At 41.9% G+C, this 18,506-nt stretch overlaps 1 long non-coding RNA gene across 1 annotated transcript; it reads right to left on the bottom strand.

Moving 5' to 3' along the window:
• Positions 1–1,230: 1,230 nt before the first annotated feature.
• Positions 1,231–2,680, bottom strand: LOC115130740 (uncharacterized). The gene is made up of 4 exons (XR_003863831.2): positions 2,565–2,680; positions 2,053–2,187; positions 1,810–1,950; positions 1,231–1,695 (listed from the first exon to the last, which is right to left on the bottom strand). It is a non-coding gene; the product is annotated as an uncharacterized LOC115130740 (long non-coding RNA).
• Positions 2,681–18,506: the final 15,826 nt, after the last annotated feature.

The raw sequence follows: 18,506 nt of genomic DNA, 5'->3' as shown, positions 1-18,506 counted from the left end.
TATTCTGTGACGGAGCTGAGGGGAATTCTTCAGATGCAAGACTTTATTCTCTCTGTGCAGCAAACCCTGGACAAGCCAAATGCTATTTTAAAGCAGTCTGACACACCTCCAAAGTTGATTTCCAAACTGTATCAAGGGTTGATAGAGGCTTTTCCCGATGACACAATTCTAAAGAAATCACAGACAGTGTCACCAGCAAAGCACCCCCACACCATCACACCTCCTCCTCCATGCTTCACGGTGGGATTCACACATCCACACACCTACTCTGCGTCTCACGAAGACTACATGATTCCATCTGTGTTATTTCATAGTATTATTTATTCACCATTATTATACAATGTATACAAATAGTAAAAGTAAAGAACAACCCTTGAGTTGAGTAGATGAGTAGGTGTTTCCAAACTTTTGACTGGTCCTGTAAGAATTCAGACCCTTTGCTATGAGAAATTGAGCTCAGGTACATCCTGTTTCCATTGATCATCCTTGAGATGTTTCTTCAACTTTATTGGAGTCAATTGATTGGACATGATTTGGAAAGGCACACACCTATCTATATAAGGTCCCACAGTTGACTTTGCATGTCAGAGCAAAAACCAAGCCATGAGGTCGAAGAAATTGTCTGTAGCCTATTTGAAGGTCAGTTGGTAATATAATAAGCTATAGCCTAATAAGTTGTTCCCTGTTACAAATGGTAACAGGAACCCTGCGCTGCCTAAATAGTGCAATACTGTATCAGCCCCCTCAAAATGCCCTAATTCTTCATGACACCCCTAATGCAGGTCCACTGATGTCGGAATTTGCCTACATATTCAATCTAAGTATTTGCTTTTCAAAATGCAATATTCCCATCATTTTTGATGATTGTTTTCTCATTACTCACAAGAAAATCACTAGGTCTACTAAGTTGTTCTGACCAATCCACTGCTCATAACTAGTAGATAGGCTCACTGCTCATAACCTATATCAATCAGTATTGGTACAGGTGCCTTTCTTAGCAGGCTATAGTTTGTGAACTGTGTATTGAACAGACATCAATTCATTTTGGCAAAACAACTATCAAATCATATGCTGTGACATTGCAAGGGGCATCAACTTTTTATTATGTCAAAATAATTAATTCATACTATGTAATCGATTGAAACACACACACACACACACACACACACACACACACACACACACACACACACACACACACACACACACACACACACACACACACACACACACACACACACACACACACACACACACACACACACACACACACACACACACACACACACACACACACACACAAACTTGTTAGTGCTTAATGCATTTATTTATGAAGACCTTTACGTCACTTACTTATTTTAGAAGCTGATGATGTCGCCATAGTCTACGACAGGAAGAAACGGGAGGAGAGGAAACATGGCAACAAATGCACTGAAATAACACATTGCTTATATTTCTCTGGATGGGTTCAGAAGGTGAGGGGTCAGGGGTCAACGTCAGGAGACCAGGCTGCTCCCGAGAGAGCAGAGGCAGGGGTGGTGAATGATTTCAGAAAGCATAGCAGTTGTCATCTGAGCTCTCAGCAATAGGACTAGCTTTTGCTAGGTGTTCCTGGTGTTTCCTTGGACTTGTGTCAGTTCACTCAATCTTCTCTTCAGGAGGCAGAGAAGGCCATTCCTCCCTCCACTGCATTACCTAAAAGTAATAAGTAAAGCGCTAAATGATTGACAATTCCACAACACCGTGCAGAGTGTATTTGTAAAGCAAGACAAAATCTTCAGTCCAAAAATAGTATAAGCCTTAACTTACTCTGATCTTGCAGCTGTAGGCACAGTGCCTCCAGAGCTCCTGCTCTTTGTAGGCTCCCCCAGTGCCTCTTCACCTCCTGCAGTCCGTTCACCAACATCAGTCTGTTGAAGATTGCCTTTTTGATGGCGAGATGGCGGTTGCCTGTGAGATGTAAAACTCTGAGGTACAGTATTTAACAGAGCAACAGCAATGAGAAGGTAAAAATGTAATCACAATAGATACCTTCTGCAATCATATACTTACTGGTGCCAAGTCTCTCCCATGGCCCCACAATGTTGTTAGTACTGAGCAGCTCACCCACTGAGAAGCTCTGTCTGCTGTCAAGGCTGCCTTGTACTCAACAATTTCTCTGAATCTGATGCCTCCTCTTGTTGCCGTCTGAATACAATGGGGTGATTAGACGAACTGTAGATCCAGATATGTTACATAACTATAAGTTGTAGAGCTACTATAGAGGCACAAACAAAGCGAGTACAAAGCAATCAACTCCTTTCTAAAGCATTGGTTGTCATACAGTTATAACATTATATACAAGCCATGCAGAGTGTTGGCTCACAAGGTACTCTGCTGTTTATGGTGATGTAATTTCTTAGTTTAATGAAATGTTTTACATTAGATCAATTCATAACATAGGCCATGCCTACATTTGATCATAAACATGGTATGATGTGTATAACTCATGCATTTTATTTCACAAATCAGTTTCACTGCTTGATTAATAATGTGTTTGAGGTCATATTGTTGTTGGGCCCTACCTGTCAAACAGTATAGGTAGTGTTTCCTCTGGTTCACACTGAGGTAAAACCCCTCAGTCTTCTTCTGGAGATGCCCTGTCTGACTATCCTGAAGTGTGGTTGTCAAACATAGGGCATGTTACAAACGTAACTCCACTTACATCAGTCAATTATGAAAAACATTCACTTTTCTACCTGTTGGATTCTGGCTTGAAATATAATTTTTCCTGTCATCATATTAGAACATAGTTATTACTTTACTTGTATAAGAATTGTACATTTTGGGGGTCAATGAATGGTGAATTCGAAGTTTATGTATGGAAAGATACTGAGACTAGGGGAAGTGCAGAAAGTTCACATTCTGTTCAAAACATGTCGCTGAATATTAATATTTCTAAGGAAGGAGGCAAAAGAGCAACAGTTTAGTTTCAGTTCCTCATAAGGCAGGCCAGTTACACAAACACAAACACTAACACACACACACACTTCCACGCCCAAGAAAGTCCTAGACTTAGGCAGGTCATGACACTACCAGTGAGAGGAACATACTGTGTTTCTGCCTAACAATAGAGAATGATGCTTTATCGTAGGCATGCAAGGTGGTGCCTAGTCGTAAGGTATAAAAATACATGCTTGTGGGTTGAATAAACTTTTTCTGGTTGTCCGTTTTGAGTTTTTGCTCTATTTGTTCAGAAACTAATATACCTTCAGGCCACTGCTGCACCTCAGCAACCCACTCCTGTAGCACAGCGCCGTTGATGTCCAGCTGTGCCGCTTTTCTTCAAGGAGGCTTGTCTCCTCCTTCAGTCTTTTGACATTCTGAAAAAAATACAATTCAATTAAGGAATAACATAGGTGAAGGTTCAAATTTAGGCTGGTCTCCTCCTTCAGTCTTTTGACATTCAGAAAAAAAATACAATTCAATGAAGGAATATTTGGTTACTGTAGGTCTCTGTCCCTCTTTCTCTCCCTCTCCATCGATTCTTTAACAAGCATCAATGTTGTTGTCATTCCGCTAGGGACCTGTTTTCAGCGTATGAAGTTTCCAGTCAATAACCGATGTAAAGTGGGTATGTTTATCCTGTGTTCCCATTTAATTAGCTAGTAAATAAATAATTAAACCAATTTGTGAAGTACTGGATCATAAGTAAGGCTTGGTTTTTGCAGATGCAAGGAGGTTACGACTGTCCAGAATGGTGATATGATACGAGGTTATGATTAATAGGTTGACTGTTTATAGATGTGATAGGTAAAGACCTTTTAGAGTTTGATTTGGGAGATGGTTGGTTACCCAACATGCATAGCAGTCAGACGTCCTTTGTCCTCATCTTGTCGTGTCCCATGTATATATATATTTACACCTTTCTTCGCATATCTTTTATATATTTTCTTTTCCAAAAACTCAACTTCAAAACACTCTCCTGCAACCCGCCTCACCAATTAAAAAAAATATATATATATTTACCTCAAATCTGAAATCCACAATAGAAGCTAGCCAGAAGCTAGCCAGAAGCTAACCAGAAGCTAGCCAGAAGCTAGCCAGTTTACTGGCTAACGTTAGTATTCAGCTAACCATGGTTTGTGGTCATCAGCTATCCTTTAGCTCGAAAAGCTATCGCCAGTTTTGTACAACGCGACTCAGACCAGAACATACTGGACCTATTTTTCTCTCCATATCCCCGGATTTCAACCGCAAGCTCTGGACATTTACACCTGGATCTCCCAGCTAGCTAGCTGCTATCCGTGTGACTATTGGCTTACATCACTCCCGGAGCAAACATCAATTATTCCAGAGCTAGCCAGCTGAAGAGTTCCATCAGTCACTCCTGGGCTACAATCACCTATCCGGACCCATTTTACTGCCGATGCGGAGCCCCACCGGACCTTTACGACTGGACTACCGACGTTATCGGCCGGATGGAGTTATCCATCTGGCCCCTCCGTCGCGACGTTACCTGAATGCCCATCTGCGGTCCGCTAATCGTTAGCTGTCTTTTATCGGCTGCTATCTGAATAGGTCTATCAGACAATTTTTCTTGGGTCACTATAACTATATCTATTTTGCCAATTGGATTGATGCCCTCTACCACACGGAACCCCACTAATCTACCGACGGAAATGCATGAGGTGGCTAAAATCAGACCTCCATCCAATGCTAGCTTGCTACCGATGGCCCGGCTAGCTGTCTAAATCGCCGTGACCCCAACCAACCTCACTACTCACTGGACCCTTATGATCACTTGACTAAGCATTCCTCTCCTTAATGTCAATATGCCTTGTCCATTGCTGTTCTGGTAAGTGTTTATTGGCTTATTTCACTCTTATTTCACAGCAGCCTCTAGCCCTGCTCACTATACCTTATCCAACCTTTCAGTTCCACCACCCACACTTGCAATGACATCACCTGGTTTCAATGATGGTTCTAGAGACAGTAGCTCTCTCATCATCGCTCAATACCTAGGTTTACCTCCACTGTATTCACATCCTACCATACCTTTGTCTGTACATTATACCATGAAGCTATTTTATCGCCCCCAGAAACCTCCTTTTACTCTCGTTTCCAGAAATTCTAGACGACCAATTCTCATAGCTTTTAGCCGTACCCTTATCCTATTCCTCCTCTGTTCCTCTGGTGATGTAGAGGTGAATCCAGGCCCTGCAATGCCTAGCTCCATTCCTATTCCCCAGGCGCTCTCTTTTGATGACTTCTGTAACCGTAATAGCCTTGGTTTCATGCATGTTAACATTAGAAGCCTCCTCCCTAAGTTTGTTTTATTCACTGCTTTAGCACACTCTGCCAACCTGGATGTTCTAGCCGTGTCTGAATCCTGGCTTCGGAAGACCACCAAAGATTCGGAAATCTTCATCCCTAACTACAACATTTTCAGACAAGATAGAACGGCCAAAGGGGGTGGTGTTGCAATCTACTGCAAATATAGCCTGCAGAGTTCTGTCCTACTATCCAGGTCTGTACCCAAACAATTTGAACTTCTACTTTTAAAAATCAACCTCTCTAAAAACAAGTCTCTCACCGTTGCCGCCTGCTATAGACCACCCTCTGCCCCCAGCTGTGCTCTGGACACCATATGTGAACTGATTGCCCCCATCTATCTTCAGAGCTCGTGCTGCTAGGCGACCTAAACTGGAACATGCTTAACACCCCAGCCATCCTACAATCTAAGCTTGATGCCCTCAATCTCACACAAATGATCAATGAACCTACCAGGTACCACCCCAAAGCCGTAAACACAGGCACCCTCATAGATATCATCCTAACCAACCTCTGCTTATCTCAGCAATCACTGCCTCATTGCCTGCATCCGTAATGGGTCAGCGGTCAAACGACCTCCACTCATCACTGTCAAACGCTCCCTGAAACATTTCTCATTCTCCCAAATCCAGTCGGCTGATGTTATGAAAGAGCTGTAAAATCTGGACCCCTACAAATCAGCCGGGCTAGACAATCTGGACCCTTTCTTTCTAAAAGTATCTGCCGAAATTGTGGCCACCCCTATTACTAGCCTGTTCAACCTCTCTTTCGTGTCGTCTGAGATTCCTAAAGATCGGAAAGCAGCTGCGGTCATTCCCCTCTTCAACAGGGGGGACACCCTTCACCCAAACTGCTACAGACCTATATCTATCCTACCCTGCCTTTCTAAGGTCTTCAAAAGCCAAGTCAACAAACAGATTACCGACCATTTTGAATCCCACCATACCTTCTCCGCTATGCAATCTGGTTTCAGAGCTGGTCATGGCTGCACCTCAGCCAGGCTCAAGGTCCTAAACGATATTTTAAACGGCATCGATAAGAAACAATACTGTGCAGCTGTATTCATTGACCTGGCCAAGGCTTTCGACTCTGTCAATCACCACATTCTCATCGGCAGACTTGACAGCCTTGGTTTCTCAAATGATTGCCTCGCCTGGTTCACCAACTACTTATCTGATAGAGTTCAGTGTGTCAAATCGAAGGGCCTGTTGTTAGGGCCTCTGGCAGTCTCTATGGGGGTGCCACAGGGTTCAATTCTTGGACCGATTCTCTTCTCTGTATACATCAATGATGTCGCTCTTGCTGCTGGTGAGTCTCTGATCCACCTCTACACAGACGACACCATTCTGTATTCTTCTGGCCCTTCTTTGGACACTGTTTTAACAACCCTCCAGACGAGCTTCGATGCCATTCAACTCTACTTCAATGGCCTCCAATTGCTCTTAAATAGAAGTAAAACTAAATGCATGCTCTTCAACCGATCGCTGCCTGCACCTGCCCGCCTGTCCAACATCACTACTCTGGACGGTTCTGACTTAGAATATGTGGACAACTACAAATACCTAGGTGTCTGGTTAGACTGTAAACTCTCCTTCCAAACTCACATCAAACATTAAATCTAGAATTAGCTTCCTATTTCGCAACAAAGCATCCTTCACTCATGCTGCCAAACATACCCTCGTAAAACTGACCATCCTACCGATCCTTGACTTCGGCGATGTCATTTACAAAATAGCATCCAATACCCCACTCAATAAATTGGATGCAGTCTATCACAGTGTCGTCCGTTTTGTCACCAAAGCCCCATATACTACCCACCACTGCGACCTGTACACTCTCGTTGGCTGGCCCTCGCTTCATACTCGTCGCCAAACCCACTGGCTCCAGGTCATCTACAAGACCCTGCTAGGTAAAGTTCCCCTTTATCTCAGCTCACTGGTCACCATAGCAGCACCCACCTGTAGCACGCGCTCCAGCAGGTATATCTCTCTGGTCACCCCCAAAACCAATTAGATAAACAACAGTCTTCAGAATAATGTTAAAGTCACGACAAAGATGACTGGTTAAAATAATAAAAGAAACTGAGTCAGGATTGCAGACAGAAGATCAGACATGTAGAAATAAATACAAGTAGATACAGGAAAAAAGTTTTATGGAAGCACCACCCCCCAAAATTTTTTTCCATACCTTCACATATCTCTTTGCCAACATATGATCCATGTTGGCAAACTTCCTCTTATTCTAGCCCATTGCCAGTAGTGTGATAATGTCCGTACATCTTCAGTCAGCTATTCTAATAAATTACTACTGTGTGCCTAACCAATCAACACAAAGACTGCAATTACAGTCTTGTGTAAGATTTTTGAAAAACAACAACATTAAAATCATTTAAGATAGTGTTGTGGAAATTCACCACTAAAGACTCAAACTTAAAGTAAACGAGACAAGCTTTACTATCACGGCCAGAGAGGCTCACAAACTCAATAGAAGCCTGACAAACTCTGAAAAGGGCGTTTTAATAAAAGCAGCATTGTGCTAGACATACGATTACATAGGCATGAAAATACATTTCCATCACACTCCCTCCTTTTATCACTCTGTGATAACTATTGTTACATTTTAGGGTAACAATTAGATTATGGCTGAAACTATTAAAGGAGGTTCTATAAAAACACATATTAAAAGTAAGCGAAATCAACACATAAAACCAGACACTTTTTATCATTAAGATCAATAAGATACATCTCGAATTTTATCAAGGGCACATGCCACTCCATAATTATGGAGCATTACACCAGTTAATCATGACAGGGTAGTTTGTATATGAGTAATCCCAGGCCAGTGAGCGCTTCCACCTGTCTGCTGCAGGGGGACGATATCACTGGAAAATAATAGACAGGTCAAGGCAGGCAATAGACAGGTCAAGGCAGGCAGAGGGCAGAAAACCAGAGGTGGGGCAACGATACCGGACGGCAGGCAGGCTCAGGTTCAGGGTAGGCAGAGGTCAATAACCCAGAGGGGGGCAAAGGTACAGGTCGGCAGGCAGGCTCAGAGGCATGCGGGCTCGAAGTCAGGACAGGCAAGGGTCAAAACCAGGAGGACAAGAAAAAGAGACTGGAAAAAACAGGAGCTGAGACACAAAAACGCTGGTTGACTTGACAAGCAAGACGAACTGACAACAGACAAACAGAGAACACAGGTGTTATGTTTGTTCCTTATATAATGACAAACCCGGGGCGTAGGTTTAACTACTTTTGATGAACATATACTTCAGCTAGAAAACTCCATGTTTAGCCATGCAAGGCATTCTTTAACCATCTGCCTCCCGCATAGCCTGCTGGGTATCGTAGTCTAAATGTTATTAACACATAACAACACATCTTCTTTCCTTTAAAAGAAAACTACTTTTCTATGTAACTACACATGTCACATTTGTTTACTCAACCTGCATAACATGCAATTTTCAATAACACACATTTCTTTACCATTTTTCCCCCCCTTAAAAATAAAATATTTTTTCAACTAAAAATAGTCTGTCCAACAATACTCTATTGTGGCTCTATTTTTTTTTTAGCAATTCTCAATTAGCCTTTCAGGGGCTCTGACAGTCCTTTTTGGTCGTTCTGCTGAAGTGCTTCCTGAAACAGTTGGACAGTGTTCATTGTCAGTCAGGGTGTTCTGACTGAATTGTCCATTTCTAAAGGCATTTGACGCTTCAGCAGTATCCTCCTGATGATCCTCAGTCCCTTGAGTGAATGGCTGCAGCCTTAGATCTACTCTGTTTCGTCTCAGTTGTGATCCATGCTCCGTTTGGATCTCATAGGATCGCGGTGCAACTTCTCTCTGCACACACCCTTGCTGCATCCAGGTTTCTGTCTCGGAGTCGCACATGATCTCCAGGTTTCATTTCAGGTAAGTGTCTTGCACTTTTGTTGTGTCGCTGTTTTTGTTTGTCTTTCTGTTTTTCCTTTGCGAGTTTGACTTTGTGAGCACCTCTGGGTGTTAGCGTTAGCGAGTCCTCATGGATGGGTAGATTGTTTCTGATGCGACGTCCCATCAACATTTGTGCAGGTGAAAGTCCGTTCTGCAGTGGTGCGTTTCGGTAGGTCATCAGTTTTATTAGGAAATACTCCTTCCCATCATGTGCCTTTTTCATCAGACCTTTGACAATTTTGTAGTAGGGTCTGTTGGGTACTGGATGAGGCATTAGCGGCTCTGCTTGCTGCTTTGGCCTGTAGGTGAAACACAGTTCACATGAAGCAGTGGTCTGGCTGATTTCCTGGTTCATTCTTGACCAGTACATTACTTCTTGTGCTTGTCGTTTGCATTTTTCCTCACCCAAGTGGCCCTCGTGTATTTTCTGTAGCATTTCTTTGCATAGTGTCATGGGAATGACAATCTTGTTGCCTTTGAACACTATGTCATCCACAACGGTGAGCTCTGCTCTGCACATCCAGTAATCCTGTATTGTCCTTGGACAGTGGTATTTCTGTGCAGGCCATCCTATCAGTGTTGTTTCTTTCAACTCTGTCATTGTTTGGTCAGCTGCAGTCTCTCTTTTGATCTGCTCCATTCTCTCAGAAGACACAGGAAGTGATTCTACGATCATGTCGACGTAGGCCTGATTCTCAGTGTTTTTCTGTGTGTCGAAGCTCTCCTTCTTGTCGGCTGCTCGAGAAAGAGTGTCAGCGGAGAACATGAACTTTCCCGGGGTATAGATCATCTTCACATCATACTTTTGCAGTCTGATCAACATTCGCTGGATTCTCATTGGACAATCATTCAGTGGCTTAGACATGATTGACACCAATGGTTTGTGGTCGGTTTCTACTTCGAAGTCTCATTTGTAGACGCGTATGTGCTCGCCAGTAGTTCTTTCTCTATCTGTGCATACCTTGTCTCTGCGCCTGTCAAGGCTCTGGCTGCATAAGCGACGGGTTGCCATGTGTCGTCATGCTGTTGCAGAAGAACTGCTCCCAGGCCAAACTGTGAAGCGTCTGCAGAAATCCTTGTGCTTTTCTCTGGATCATAGAACCTGAGCACTGGCTCTTCTGTGATTGTCTTCTTTAGGTTTTTGAAGCAGCTTTCCTGTTCATGGGACCATTCCCATTCATTTTTCTGTTCCAGAAGACACCACTAGCTGCTAGGTAGATATTGAATCTCTGCTTGAAACGTTTCCAATTGTCAGCTAAATTGCCTGTTAGGAGTAGGAGGACTAAGCCTATCCATGATGGAGAACAGGAACCGTGTCAATGTATCTTACTTCAGTATGTTGCTCATCAACTTGCTTGTCAACAGATTCCAATGCAGCCTCGCTCTCGCTGCTGTCACTCTCACTGCTGCGGACGATGGGCAACACTTGGAGGGGGATGGAGACAATCACAAGAACAGGTGAAACAGATCATGGAGTAACAGGATAACCGTACTTCCTGATGGAGACATCCAGCTCTCCAGGTTTCTAGCCATTTCCTGAGCCTAGGGCATGACAGTCCACGTCCATTTTTTTGCAGAGGAACGTGAAAGAGAACCTATCTCGCGATTCCTCAGCTACTGGAATGCTGAAGAATGCATTAGCCAAATCAATCACTGAAAAACAACAGCTTCCAGGTGGAACTTGAGAGAGAATGGTCACCGTATTAGGCACAAGTGGTACTTGACCATGTACAGCATCATTAACCAATCTGAAATCCCCTGAGGTTTTCTTCCTGGGAGGTGGAGTGTTACCAGGTGAACTTGGCCATGGTATAACAGCACCCGCCTCCACTAATGCTGTATGTACTGGAATTATGCCTTTTTTCTGCCTCTTTGCTCACCACGGTTGCTGCTCCTTTCGTTTTGACAATGTCTATCTTCCCTTTGACCCATAATTTGTCTGGTACTTTCTTTAGCCATGGAATCGTGTCATTTGTTTCAGCCACCACCATTACTTCTTCGGTGGGGAGAGGTAGTTTCTTTCTTCTGGCTTCTTGCTGATGCCCAATAGGGTGAGATTAATTTAGCACATGAGGTCTCTTCACAGTAGATTTACTGGGCATGAGGATGCATACATTTTGTATAGGTGCTGTGTAGCCTGCAGAACTTTACGTTCGTTTTGTATTTTGTTGTTTTTTTGGGGTTCATTTTAATAAAGTAAGATGTTCGCCTACCACGCTGCACCTTGGTCTAATTCATCCAATGAACGTAACAGCTGATTTCTTCAGGGCAGAGACTGCTGCATCAGTGTCTACTAGGAATGGATTTTTGTCTCCCAGTATCTCAATGTTAATTAGTGGATTTTCTGTTGAGAGAGTAGTTAGTTGTGACATCTGTAGGGGTGTTTCTTCTTCTTTATTTTCTGCTTCTGTCTCATCCTATTGTTGGTCTCCGAAAAGGTCATTTACCCTCATGTTTCTGGGAGGTCCATTCCACTCCTCCCTGCCTTCATTTTCTTGGCAGTCTCTGGCAAAATGTCCTGGTTTACCACAGATATAACACCTCCGACCATTTCCGACTGTTTCTTTCCGCGGGTTCCCACCTCTCCCCCGTCTTTCCCTCATCCTCCACCTCTTCCTCAAGCTCCTCTTCCTCCTCCTCTTCCTTCTTTCCCTCCACCACTGTAGCACATCAGCTGCAGTAAGGGCTGTGCCTCAGGTGGGGCTGTTGGAAATTCTGGATAAAGGCTGTTCTCTTTTTTCTTTGCCCTTCTCTCACTTTCTTTCCTTTTATTTGACTACTTGCGTCACCATTAACACTTTCACTGTTCTGTCCTTCTATTTCAGTGATTCTGCATCTCTGCCTCTTCCAGTTTTTCTCTGGCTTCTACATGTCTCTCTGTATCCCATCTTAAGGGAATGCTACATTTGTCCATTTAGCCCATTTAACTATTTGGTCTAACACCCCATTCCCAAATTTCTGACTCATCGTTTTGGCAGGTCCCGAAATTCGGGGCGACTTGTATTTTCGTTTTTTACTACAACACATCCCCATTCTCTCTTTTTGCTCCCTATCTTGAAACAGGCACACCTGAAGTATAAATCGGCAATACTGTAGTTGTAAAATACAGTTGTACCCCCCCCCAAAAAAAATCTTCATTATTGTCCATATCAATGTTGTATTTTGTGTCTTTGTAATTACATTCTTTCTTTTATAATACACATTTTCCAAAAAGTAGTAGCATTAAGTCAAGTAAACACAGAAATAAACAAATGGCACAATTTTAAAAATAAGTGGTGCTTTTCTTCTTTTCTTTCTTTAGATATTCATTCTTCACAAATTCCTCCTTCACACTAGTGTTCTATAAATACAACACATTCGGTAATTGTAATCTCTCCTTTCATATCTTCACACACCACCTCACTATTTTCCCAAATTTCATTCACACATCACACAGAATCCTTATAACATCATCAATCGAAGTCCACACAGAACTTGCTTAGGTAATCCCCATTCACACCACCAGCAATGATCTGCAGACATCATAGTAAAACTCATTATATGCTATTTTTATCGCACTCAAGTTCTTTTGATTATGAGGGGGGATCCCTTACGAATTGCTAACACAAAACATTTAGGAACCCCTCTGGTAGCTTATATGATGAGATATGGATGAGAGAAATATCCTTAAAACAATCAAATACAATTAGCAGCCAAGCATCGATCATCATGCATGTCACCAGCATTCAAATAATACCTTCAATATTTATTGGAAATTTGCATCAAGGTCACTTAGCCACCATGAAGTTCATCATAACTTATTTCATCTGCCTATGAACTCTTAATGCTTTCTCACGTTGTAGGTTTAGTACAACTACAGTAGTAGTGGAAAAAGTATCCAATTGTCATACTTGAGTTAAAGTAAAGATGCCTTAATAGACAATGACTCACGTAAATGTGAAGGTCAACCCAGTAAAATAGTACTTGAGTAAAAGTATTTGGTTTATAATATACCTAAGTATCAAAATTAAATGTAACTGCAAAAATATACTTAAGTATGAAAAGTAAAAGTATACATTTATATTAAGCAAACCAGACGGCACATTTTCTTTATTTTTTTTCCGAATAGCCAGGGGCACACTAAACATGCAGACATAATTTAGAAACAAAGCAGTTGTGTTTAGTGAGTCTGCCAGATCAGAGGCAATAGGGATTATCAGGGATGTTCTCTTGATATGTGCATGAATTGGACCATTTTCCTGTGCTGCTAAGCATTCAAAATGTAACAAGTACTTTTGGGTGTCAAGGAAAATGTATGTAGTAAAAAGTACATTATTATTTTAAGGAATGTAGTGAAGTAAAAGTTGTCAAAAATATATAAAGTACTGATACCACAAGAAATGACTTAAGTAGTACTTTAACATATTTTTACTTAAGTACTTCACACCCCTGAATAAATTGTATCATTGCAAGTTTCTCGCATAATTAATTTGACACACAAAAAGATCCCATCATGTCGATCAAACAAATGGTCTGTTGGCAATTACTAAATTGAAACATAATTCCCTGTTTCTATCAGCCCAGTCATGACATTTTTTTATGCATTAGGTAATTCATCTGCATGAAATGGTTGGAGGGAAACCTGGTTAATGAGTGAGATGACATGATGGCACAAACAGATCTGGGACCAGATTAGGATAGAATATTTCCTACCAGAGTAGAAGAACCAGTCTAATTCTTCCCCCTCTTCTATCATACATGAACCATTAGAACATTGGTAGCAGTGTTTCTTTGTGGTATGGATGTGTCCTTCTAGCACCACTAGGTGGAAGAACTAGCAAAGAAATAAGGTTGTGGTAACATCTACAAAATTCCTGCACAGAGTAAAATAATACCAACATATTAATTGTGTTCGTTCCGTTTCTCAAAATATGTCTGCTGTAGTTATAGAATTACCACGTGGTGAAATTTAAGGAAACTATCTTCCTTCATCCATCTCTTCTGTGGACTGAGTTACAGTCCAATGTGTCTGGTCACTTATACATATACTGTGTTTACTTTGGGTTCAAGTTCTACTAGAACAATCCAGAAAATAACATCATTGGATCTATGTGAGGGACACACACACAGACACACAGACTGATCTATAAGTAGCCAAGCTGAGGGCTGGTGGAGGAAAGGGAAGACCAAGCTTATGAACTTATCCCCAGTGGACCAACCCACAAGGCATTGGTTTTCATCTCTGTCCAAATGAAAAGATGAGAGAAAGAAAGAAAGAATAAAGGAATGGGAATAGCTGAGCCAAAGGAACTGTCAACCTGGTTTGTTGAAGAGAAGATTTGGGTTAATTCTTCCTATCTGTGTGTCTTGGGGTAAATGTGGAGTACGGGACTGTGTGATTTTGATTATCTCCATGTTCGGGTTAGATGGTGCGATGGAAATCCTCACTAACTATAATAGGCAATAACGTTGATAATCAAGTCCCTACAAAGACTATCTATTTTCGGTTTTCTAAATCTCTGCACTCCCATTTCATTCTCTATCCTGCTGTTTGGTGTAATACAGCAGCCTTGCTCCCACCTCTCTCTCTCTCTATCCCTCATCTCTCTGCTCCAGTTAGAGGCACTGCGACACCGTGCTTTGAGCACACACACTGCATCGCCATTCATCCTATTTCTGCCATGGCGTATGCGTGCTGCCAGCCCAGCGCACTGCAGTTCTGTGTTGCAGAGAAGATGCAGGGTGCCTGCCATGCACTGGGGGAGGGGGGGGGGGGGGTGCTGGAGCTATTTATAGCAGCGAGGGATGTAAATAGCCTATGCGTGAAGCTATAGGGATCAAAGGCAGTGGGATGAGGGGGATTTGATGAGAGTGAGGAAGGTTCAGAGTAGTCAGAGGGTACAGTATTTATTGGTGTCATAGGGTAGGGATGGAGAATGAAGAAGGGGGGAGAAAAATGATGTTTGTTGGCTGTATTTTGTTCAGGCTCTATGGATAGGGAGAATATAGAACTGCTTTGTGAATGTGTGTGTTGTGTTCATTTTAGAGTGACATTCGTTAATGCAAACCAAGCAATAGCGCTGAAATGAACCACAAACTCTAATTGGGCTCATTTCAATAATTCCATTATGGACTGTACTGCACACAACACCGTCAGCTTCAGTAACGTACGCTAAACTGAATTTCTCTCTCTCTCACTCTCTCGCTCTCTCTCTCTCGCTCTCCCTCTCTCTTTCTCTCATTCATATATACAGATGCAAGAAAAAGTATGTGAACCCTTTAGAATTACCTGGATTTCTGGATTTTCAAACAATTTCACAACAATAGACAAACACAATGTGCTTAAACTAATAACACACACATTATTGTATTTTTTTGTCTATGTTGAATTACATAATTTTAAAATTCACAGTGTAGCTTGGAAAAAGTATTTGAACCCCTAGGCTAATGACTTCAACTAAAGCAATTTTTTGGGCCTTTCTAGGGAGTTTTTCCTAGCCACCGTGCTTCTATACCTGCATTGCTTGCTGTTTGGGGTTTTAGGCTGGGTTTCTGTACAGCACTTTGATATATCAGCTGATGTACGAAGGGCTATATAAATGAATTTGATTTGATGTGAACCATGCCTCGAACTAAAAGAGATCTCAGAAGACCTAAGATTAATAATTGTTGACTTGCATAAAGCTGGAATGGGTTACAAAAGTATCTCTAAAAGCCTTGATGTTCATCAGTCCACGGTAAGACAAATTGTCTATAAATGGAGAAAGTTCAGCACTGTTGCTACTCTCCCTAGGAGTGGCTGTCCTGCAAAGATGACTGCAAGAGCACAGCGCAGAATGCTCAATGAGGTTAAGAAGAATCCTAGGGTGTCAGCTAAAGATTTACAGAAATCTCTGGAACTTGCTAACATCTCTGTTGACGAGTCTACAATACGTAAAACACTAAACAAGAACGGTGTTCATGGAAGGACACCACGGAAGAAGCCACTACTGTCCAAAAAAAAAAACATTGCTGCGCGTCTGAAGTTCGCAAAAGAGCACCTGGATGTTCCACAGCACTACTGGCAAAATATTCTGTGGACAGATTAAACTAAAATTGAGTTGTTTGGAAGGAACACACAACGGTATGTGTGGAGAAATAAGGCACAGCACACCAACATCAAAACCTCATCCCAACTGTAAAATATGGTGGTGGGAGCATCATGGTTTGGGGCTGCTTTGCTGCCTCAGGGCCTGAACAGCTTGCTATCATCAATGGAAAAATGAATTCCCATGTTTATCAAGACATTTTTCAGGATAATGTAAGGCTATCTGTCCGCCAATTGAAGCTCAACAGAAGTTGGGTGATGCAACAGGACAACGACTCAAAACACAGAAGTAAATCAACAGAATGGCTTCAACAGAAGAACATGTGCCTTCTGGAGTGGCCCAGTCAGAGTCCTGACCTGAACCCAATTGAGATGCTGTGGCATGAACTCGAGAGCGGTTCACACCAGACATCCCAAGAATATTGCATAACTGAAACAGTTTTGTAAAGAGGAATGGTCCAAAATTCCTCCTGGCCGTTGTGCAGGTCTGATACGCAACTACAGAAAACATTTGGTTGAGGTTATTGCTGCCAAAGGAGGGTCAACCAGTTATTAAATCCAAGGGTTCACATACTTTTCCACCGGCACTGTGAATGTTTACACGGTGTGTTCAATAAAGACATAAAACATATAATTGTTTGTGTGTTATTAGCTTAAGCAGACTATTTGTCTATTGTTATGACTTAGATGAAGATCAGATAAAATTTTATTCCAAAGGGTTCGCATACTTTTTCTTGCCAGTACCAGTCAAAAGTTTGGACACAACGACTCATTCAAGGGTTTTTCTTTATTTGTGCTATTTTCTACACTGTAGAATAATAGTGAAGACATCAAAACTATGAAATAACACATATAGAATCATGTCACTTTAATAATGTCACTTTAATAATGTTTACATATCATTACTCATCTCATGTGTGTATACTGTGTTCTATACTATCTACTGTATCTTAGTCTATGCCGCTCTGACATTGCTCATCCATATATTTATATATGCTTACTTCCATTCCGTTACTTAGATTTGTGTGTATTAGGTATTTGTTGTGAAATTGTTAGATATTACTTGTGTTAGTGTTAAACAAATCAAAATATATTTTAGATTTTAGATATTTCAAAGTAGCCACTCTTTGCCTTGATGACAGCTTTGCACACTCCTGGCATTCTCTCAATCATGTTCATGAGGTAATCACCTGGAATGCATTTCAATTAACAGGTGTGCCTTGTTAAAAGTTAATTTGTGGAATTTCCTTCTTAATGCATTTGAGCCAAGAAACACAAGCAACAGACATTAGACCGGTGGAAATCTGTCATTCGGTCTGATGAGTCCAAATGTAAAAATGTTGGTTCCAACAGCCGTGTCTTGAGATGCAGAGTAGGTGAACGGATGATCTCAGCATGTGTGGTTCCCACCGTGAAGCATGGAGGAGGAGGTGGGATGGTATGGGGGTGTTTTGCTGGTGACACTGTCAGTGATTTATTTAGAATTCAAGGCACACTTAACCAGCATGGCTACCACAGCATTCTATAGCGATACGCCACCCCATCGGGTTTGCGCTTAGGGGGACTTTAATTTGTTTTTCAACTATTTGACCAAAGAGTGATGGAGTGCTGCATCAGATGACCTGTTCTCCACAATCACCCGACCTTAACCCAATTGAGATGGTTTGGGATGAGTTGGACCGCAGCATGAAGGAAAAGCAGTCAACAAGTGCCTAGCGTATGTGGGGACTCCTTCATGAGCATTCCTCATGAAGCTGGTTGAGAGAATGCCAAGAGTTTGCAAAGCTGTCATCAAGGCAAACGGTGGCTACTAAAATATAAAATATATTTTGATTTGTTTAACACTTTTTTGGTTACTACATGATTCCATATGTGTTATGTCATAGTTTTGATGTCTTCACTGTTATTACACAATGTAGAAAATAGTCAAAATAAAGAAAAACCCTTGAACGAGTAGGTGTGTCCAAACTTTTGACTGGTACTTTATACATATCACAGGAGGTACCTTAATTGGGGAGGAGGGTCTCGTAGTAATGGCTGCAGTGGAATATGGGTGACACCTAGAGGAGGTTGGAAACAAGCACAAAGACAGGTGAAACAGATCAGGGTGTGACAGTTGCTTCTTCCTTGCTGAGTGGCCTTTCAGGTTATGTCAATATAGCACTCGGTTTACTGTGGATATAGATACTTTTGT

The sequence above is a fragment of the Oncorhynchus nerka genome, linkage group LG1 (genome assembly GCF_034236695.1).
Source record: "Oncorhynchus nerka isolate Pitt River linkage group LG1, Oner_Uvic_2.0, whole genome shotgun sequence".
Lineage (NCBI taxonomy): Eukaryota > Metazoa > Chordata > Actinopteri > Salmoniformes > Salmonidae > Oncorhynchus > Oncorhynchus nerka.
The sequence above is the reverse complement of the archived record's forward strand: the minus strand, read 5'-3'. Positions and strand labels throughout refer to the sequence as shown.